This window comes from Poecilia latipinna, unplaced genomic scaffold (assembly GCF_001443285.1).
Source record: "Poecilia latipinna isolate Pla-1442-1.1 unplaced genomic scaffold, P_latipinna-1.0 Scaffold732, whole genome shotgun sequence".
Taxonomy (NCBI): Eukaryota; Metazoa; Chordata; class Actinopteri; order Cyprinodontiformes; family Poeciliidae; genus Poecilia; species Poecilia latipinna.
This window is the reverse complement of record NW_015113348.1, coordinates 199,862-206,293: the sequence shown is the minus strand read 5'-3', so window position 1 is coordinate 206,293 and position 6,432 is coordinate 199,862. Positions and strand designations below refer to the sequence as shown.

Genomic DNA, 6,432 nt, shown 5'->3' with positions numbered 1-6,432 from the left:
TGGATGGATGGATGGATGGATGGATGGATGGATGGATGGATGGATGGATGGATCAAAGCGCTTAATATTGATGATTTTAATGAAAATGAAGCTTGGAAAGCTAAATTAGCTTATAGCAATGCTACTAGCTAACGTTTTCAAAACAGCCAATGAACAAACAGCATTCATTTTCCTTGCCACTGATTGGCTGTTCATGTCCATATCACCTCCTACTGTACTTCCAGGAAAAAAGTATTTTTAAATACTTCTCTGAATCTGCCCCTGAATTTATTTCCTTTTAGAAATAAACATGCTACATGCTAACTTCAGCATTCTGTGGCTTCCACTCACATCCACATTAAGACGTTTGTTCTGCTTCAAACTTTCCTCTTAAGAAGTAAAACATGTAATTTAATCCTTTTGCTTTCATTTCCTGAGTTCCCGCTGCTCATAATTCGCCACGCAGCGACATAAACTCAGACCAAACAGTGATTTCAGCCCAGCAGCAGTTCCTGAAATAAATTACAGCGCAGCCGGCTGATGACCCCATTTTACTTCCTCGCCAAAGTCAATTCTGTCCTGTGTTCTGAGAATGAAAGCTGCAAATCTTTCCCGGAAGAAACATGAACGTAAATGACATCAGCAACCAAGAGAAGGGAATTGTGTCTGAGGACAAAGATGGAGAGTAAATATTAAAAAGATGCTAAAATACAGAATCGACTTGTTTATTTACACTTATGGGTCCAACAATAAGAGGCTTATGTGACGGATTAACAGAATGTAATTAGTATAAATGTTGTGTCTGAAACACTAAAAAAAAAATATTAAAAACTTTAAATTAAATTATAACAGGAATTATTGCAGTAAATGATAATATTGTTGTTTTGAAATAATGAAATAATGATAATAGCCTGACACTCTGGTCAAAGAACAATAAATTAAAATTTTTTTAACAAACTGGAAGATATTTTAAATATTCAAAATAAAACACAACCACCAAAAAATGCATAAAAAATTCAAATTCAAAAATATTTTATTAATCCTAAAGGGAAATTAAATGTTGTTGTAGCTAATTAATTTAGATTCTTCAAAGCGTTACTGAAGATTGTGATGGAAAATGGAAAAATAAATAAAATAAATCACTATTTATAAGAAATAAACAATAAAATAGAAAAAAAATTATAAATTAAATTAAATAGAAATAAAATTCACTAACAAGCAAAATTATAAATAAATTTACCTTGAAAAAATATTTATCATCACGGTAGAAATGATCGAACTCATTTAAATTGATTAATTGATTTTTGCGACAGGTTTATGTGAAACTGAGTGGAAAGTGAAAATAATGAGGCTATAGATATTTTTGCAGAAAAAAAAGCCTTGTCTGCATCCAAACTGTTTTTTTTAAATATGATTCTTAATTGAGCAAAATATATATATATATATATATATATATATATATATATATATATATATATATATATATATAATTTATTCCTTAGACCTTAGAATGGAAATATAAGCAATAATTTAAACAATTTAAATTAATTTAAACAGAATATTCAAAGCAATGTGGACCATTTGCAGCAGAATGAGATAAAGTTGGCTGATCTTTTTCCTTACAACAGAAAAGCAAACAGTTAATTAAAAACCCGTTTTGGTACCAAGTAGGAGTGGAAACGAGCAGCAGTTCTGCTCCAAATGGGCTAAATCCGATGAAAGCGCGACCCAGATCCGGTTCAGAACAGAAACAAGACAAAACTTCAGGATCGCTCTTGTATTTTCTGCGATGATTAGCAGATTCTTTCCCCCCCAACAAAAATCAAAGTGAAGTATTGACTTCCAGTGGAGATCAATATCCAGAGATATTACCATTTAAATTCGGCCGCAGCAGCCTGGCAAGAAAACAAACGTTCTGCGTGAATTTAGCTAAAAAACAAAAACCACAGAGCAAAACAGCAAGATGACTCTCTTCCAAAGCCGAGCATTGTGTGAGAAGTCGCCACAAACACCAGACTGTTAGGATGAAACGGCTCCTTCCCATTTCCTCTGTTACACAACGTAAAAAAAAAAGTATTTGCTTTTTATACGGCCAACTGCCCTGCAATTAAACACAGCCAGCGTCTCACCGGCTGCAGCAGTGGCAAAAATGTACAGACTCCCAATTTCACAACTTGTTAGGCGGCAGAAAATTGTTTTTCATGCTTGGCAAGAGGCCCGAACAGTCGCAGAGCAAGTTAACATGGCGAGCCCGGAGTAAGAGCAACGGAGAGGAGCTTACCTGCAGTGGACAGACGGATGGAGGGATGAGGTCCAAATGCAGGAAAAGAGAGAGAGAGAGAGAAGATCATGTTAGCAAAAACCTCTGAAATTCAGCTTACAGACAAACAGCAGGATTATCATTTCTGGGGATCATCAAAATATTGGAAAGTTAGTTAGAACAGGTGATGTTCTGCTTAAAGCTAAATCTGCTCTGCTTTTGTTCCAATGGCGTTAAATATGCTTTGTTTCTCTAATCAAAATGTCTGAAATCATCATTTCATATGGAATCATTTTTACAGCTGCTTAGTAAACATTATTCACTGTTTCTTTATCATTATTTTCTCTTGTTTTTAAGTAAAAAATTAACAACCGTTAAGCATAGAAGGTGCAATACCGCTAGCAGCCACTAGGATCTAAAAACATTAAATTTGTATTAATATATTAGGAATCGCTGCTGCAGTTTAAAGTCATTTTAAAATCTTTTCTGGATGTACAAAGGATAAAGTAAAGCAGCACTGCCCCTCCCCAACTTGTTGCTATGCACGGCTGGTCAGCTGGCTTAAAGAAGGTTGCTAATTTTCTTATATAAATACAGAAATATTTACACAAATTTGGACAAACGAGACTGAATAATTCATTTTTTAAATTAATTATCTATACTGAAAAATATACAGTATACTTCTATATAAATAGAGAGATTAGAGTAAAAATAACACATACTATCAGAGTTCTTACGAAAAAATGAGCAATAAAAAGAATAAATCAGATTCACATTATGTGCATCTTCGTTTTTTGTCTAAAGATACAGAATTTTAGCTACATTTCTTTAGTTTCAAATTGATCATTTCCCCAAAATGTTAGCTTGTTATTAGTATTTTCTGTAATAATCAAAAGTAATTACAAAGTTTTCTTCTTTTTGGAATAAAAAAGTGATAAAACCTAAATAAAACACTTTTAAATATGCAGTTACTTCAATATGTCATCATAAATGTTTAATTTATAGTTTAATTAGACAACAAGTCTCGCTCCATTGTGTTTCATGAAAATATTAACATTTTCCCAAATATATATATTTTTAAATTGCATAATTATTAAATTTTTGAATATATTTTCCATTTTGTCAAATGTTCAGGTAACAAATATTCCCAAGAAAGTGTTGTAATAATTATCATGCTGATACATGAGTATAAATAAAGACTTTTTTTGCATCTTGCTAAACTAAAACATCATCCTATCATATATTGCTACACTTCTTAGTGGATCTTTTCTGTTTGTGGCCGGAACCGACTGCTGGCAACCCTGAGATGTCCAAAGTTTTTTTTTTGAGCTGCTTGCAGGGCGATCATCCCTCCATCAGCTCTCCTCCTTACATAACTCTCCACCCACTGAAATAAAAGAAATCCTGCCTGTCACTCAAATGGCCTGAAGATGTGGGGGAGTAAGAGGAGAAAATGTGCAGCAAAGAGGTTCATTAATGCTCCCTGAACTGAGAACTTCACAAAACAAACATTGTCCTTCAAATTATTAGTTTTTTATCCTGCGACTCTTAGCTTTTAACTGTTCCAGAGCAAACGGAGCGGCGAGGATCCAGATGATACGTCAGATCAACTGGGTATAAAAGATCAAATGTATTATATTTGTGAAAAGGCAAAACAAAAATGAATGGACTATGATTATATGTTAGCTAAACAAGCTGACATGTTAGCTTGTTTAGCTAACACTGCTCATTTGTCTGTTATGCACTTGTCCTATAGCAAAGGCATTATGGAGGAATTGGTGACCATCTCCAGGAAATGTCTTCCTCTTGAGCACTTTAGATCAACTGTTTCACCAAATCATGATCAAATTAATGTAAATACAACAGAAGATGCATTTTAATCTGACCGTCAAATAAACTTCTACCCCAGAGGAAAGTCCCACAGAGCTTTGGATCGACTCAGCTCAGCGACATCAGTCCTCAATTTTATGAGCTGCTTTGACCGAAGGGGGCTTCAGAAATTGATAAAATAAAAAAAGGAAAACCTCACAGATGTGTCAGATCGTGAGCGTCGAGCCCCGAATTTTCCCGGTGCAGCAGTGACAATGCTAACGTGGATGTCAGACTGTCGGATTGAAGCAGGCAGAAAATCCCTCCCGCTATGTTCCCATGTCCAATTATCTTCCAGAGAAAAATGACATTTACTCTGCTCCCCACAGATCTGGAGAGAAACCCCAAGAGACAGCCATGAGAGGAGTCTGGAATACTAAATACAAGTGGAAACAGTGAGGAAGCACCTTAATAAATCAGCCAAAGGTCACAGACCTTCTCGCAGAAAATGTGCTTTATGTGGTCAGCGTCTAAACCACATGAGGTTACACAGAACCGGTCCAGTAGGCTTGTCCGGTCTCAGTTGGATCAAAATATTTAATTCCCTCCAAAAGCAGAAGGGAAGAACCAAATTACATTTCCACAAAGCGGAATAATTTCAACATCTACCAACAATTGAGTTAAAAAGTAAAACTTATGCTGAGAAGTCTCTAACAAGACTACGAAGTACGGGGTGCTGAGTTGGTAAAAATGGAGTGAAATTTAAGGAAAGAAACAAGAAATGCAACCTGAATTTATTCAAAAATTATAAGTATTAAGACTCAAATATTCTGACAGAAATGTACTTCTTCAAGATAAAGATTGTTTTAATGCGTTATAAGTCCATCGCTGCCCATTTATTGCCAAAATCATAATTAATGATTATGCTAATGTTTCCACATTCAACCCCTGACCCTCAAATTGAGAAAATTTGTTTTAATTTATTATCTAGAAAATTTTATGAAAGGGTTTAAACACTCAAAACATAATATTTTTAATGCATAGTGGACTAATGTTAACTCAAAAATTTAATTTTTACTTCCAAGACAAACCTTCAAAAATAAACTTTTTTAAAGTCACAAAACAATAAAACTTATATTTGCAATTTATTATCAAATATACATTTAACAAAATTTATGTAATTAATCAATTTCTACTGTATGAAATTAATTTAAAAAATAAATAAAAGAGAAGGAATCAAATTTAATATACATTTGTTTATATTCTATTAATAATCCAATATTACCTTAAAAGTCAACACATTTACATTTATGCACACATTTCAACTGAATATGATTCTGATTAATTTTGTGCTGATTAATATTTACTTGTGTTATCTCTAATGTGAAGATTGCGTTTCTAATTTAAGAGATTTCTAATTTCCTTTAAACGATCCTGACTGTGGTGTTTATCTCTTCTTTCTGCAGCTTATTAATCAGAAAATGTGAGATATAAGTGAACAGTGCGACTATAATAGCTGCCAAACTGCCACTGCGAACCCAAAATATAAATGCTGAAATTGTCTTTCTTTTGATTAAACTTCCCTCTGAGTGAGATAAGAAACCTCCACTAAACTCTGCGTCTGTGCTTTGCCTGCAGCTTTCTGTGTGCAGTTTGTGTATTTTTTCAGCTCCAAATGAATGACAGACTGACCTTAGCAAACCCCACCAGCTGACAAAATGATTTATACTTGCTGCTTATGAGCACATTTGGCAGATTTCCCCCCCTAACGGTGTAAATACCTTCAGACAACCTCCGCTCTTCTCCAGCGTCTCGGCTGTATGGCAACAAACCTAACAGTCTTATAAGGAGCCGCGTCATCGATATGATGCGGATGTTTCCTCTGGGTTTGTATAATCCAACAGAGTCCGAACTTTTTCTGGCAAATCGTCAAGTCAAAGCAACAAGCTAAAAAACAAAGCTAATTGTACTAATTTTTATGATTTTGTCACATTAAAGTGATGCATATGGCGACACATTCCTGTCAAAAATGCAAGGAGCGTATTAAGTAATCACAACTGTGCATATACTGTTTGAAAAAAGGCCACATTTCCATTTATATGGAGGGCCATAAACGCAGCATGTTTCTCAGTATCTGTTTATTTGTCAATTGGGGGCGGTAACTCCTCTGATTCATCTGATTGGCTGGATTTTTAAGCCGAATTTGAAGAGAAAAAAATACAAGAAGAATGTGATGTTGGTACAAAGAGTAGAAGAAGAGGAGATGGGTGAGAATGAACAATAAGAAGGTAAGGTATAATAAAAGTTTGTTGATTTTCTTTCTTCTTCTGATTCTTTTTTCTAATGCTCTTACTCTTTGTCCTCCTATAACGCCAAGTACCAAG

General features: G+C 34.4%; 1 pseudogene; it reads right to left on the bottom strand.

Moving 5' to 3' along the window:
- LOC106955416 (ankyrin repeat and BTB/POZ domain-containing protein BTBD11-A pseudogene) overlaps positions 1–6,432 on the bottom strand; it is a 126,954-nt pseudogene that overhangs the window by 63,794 nt on the left and 56,728 nt on the right.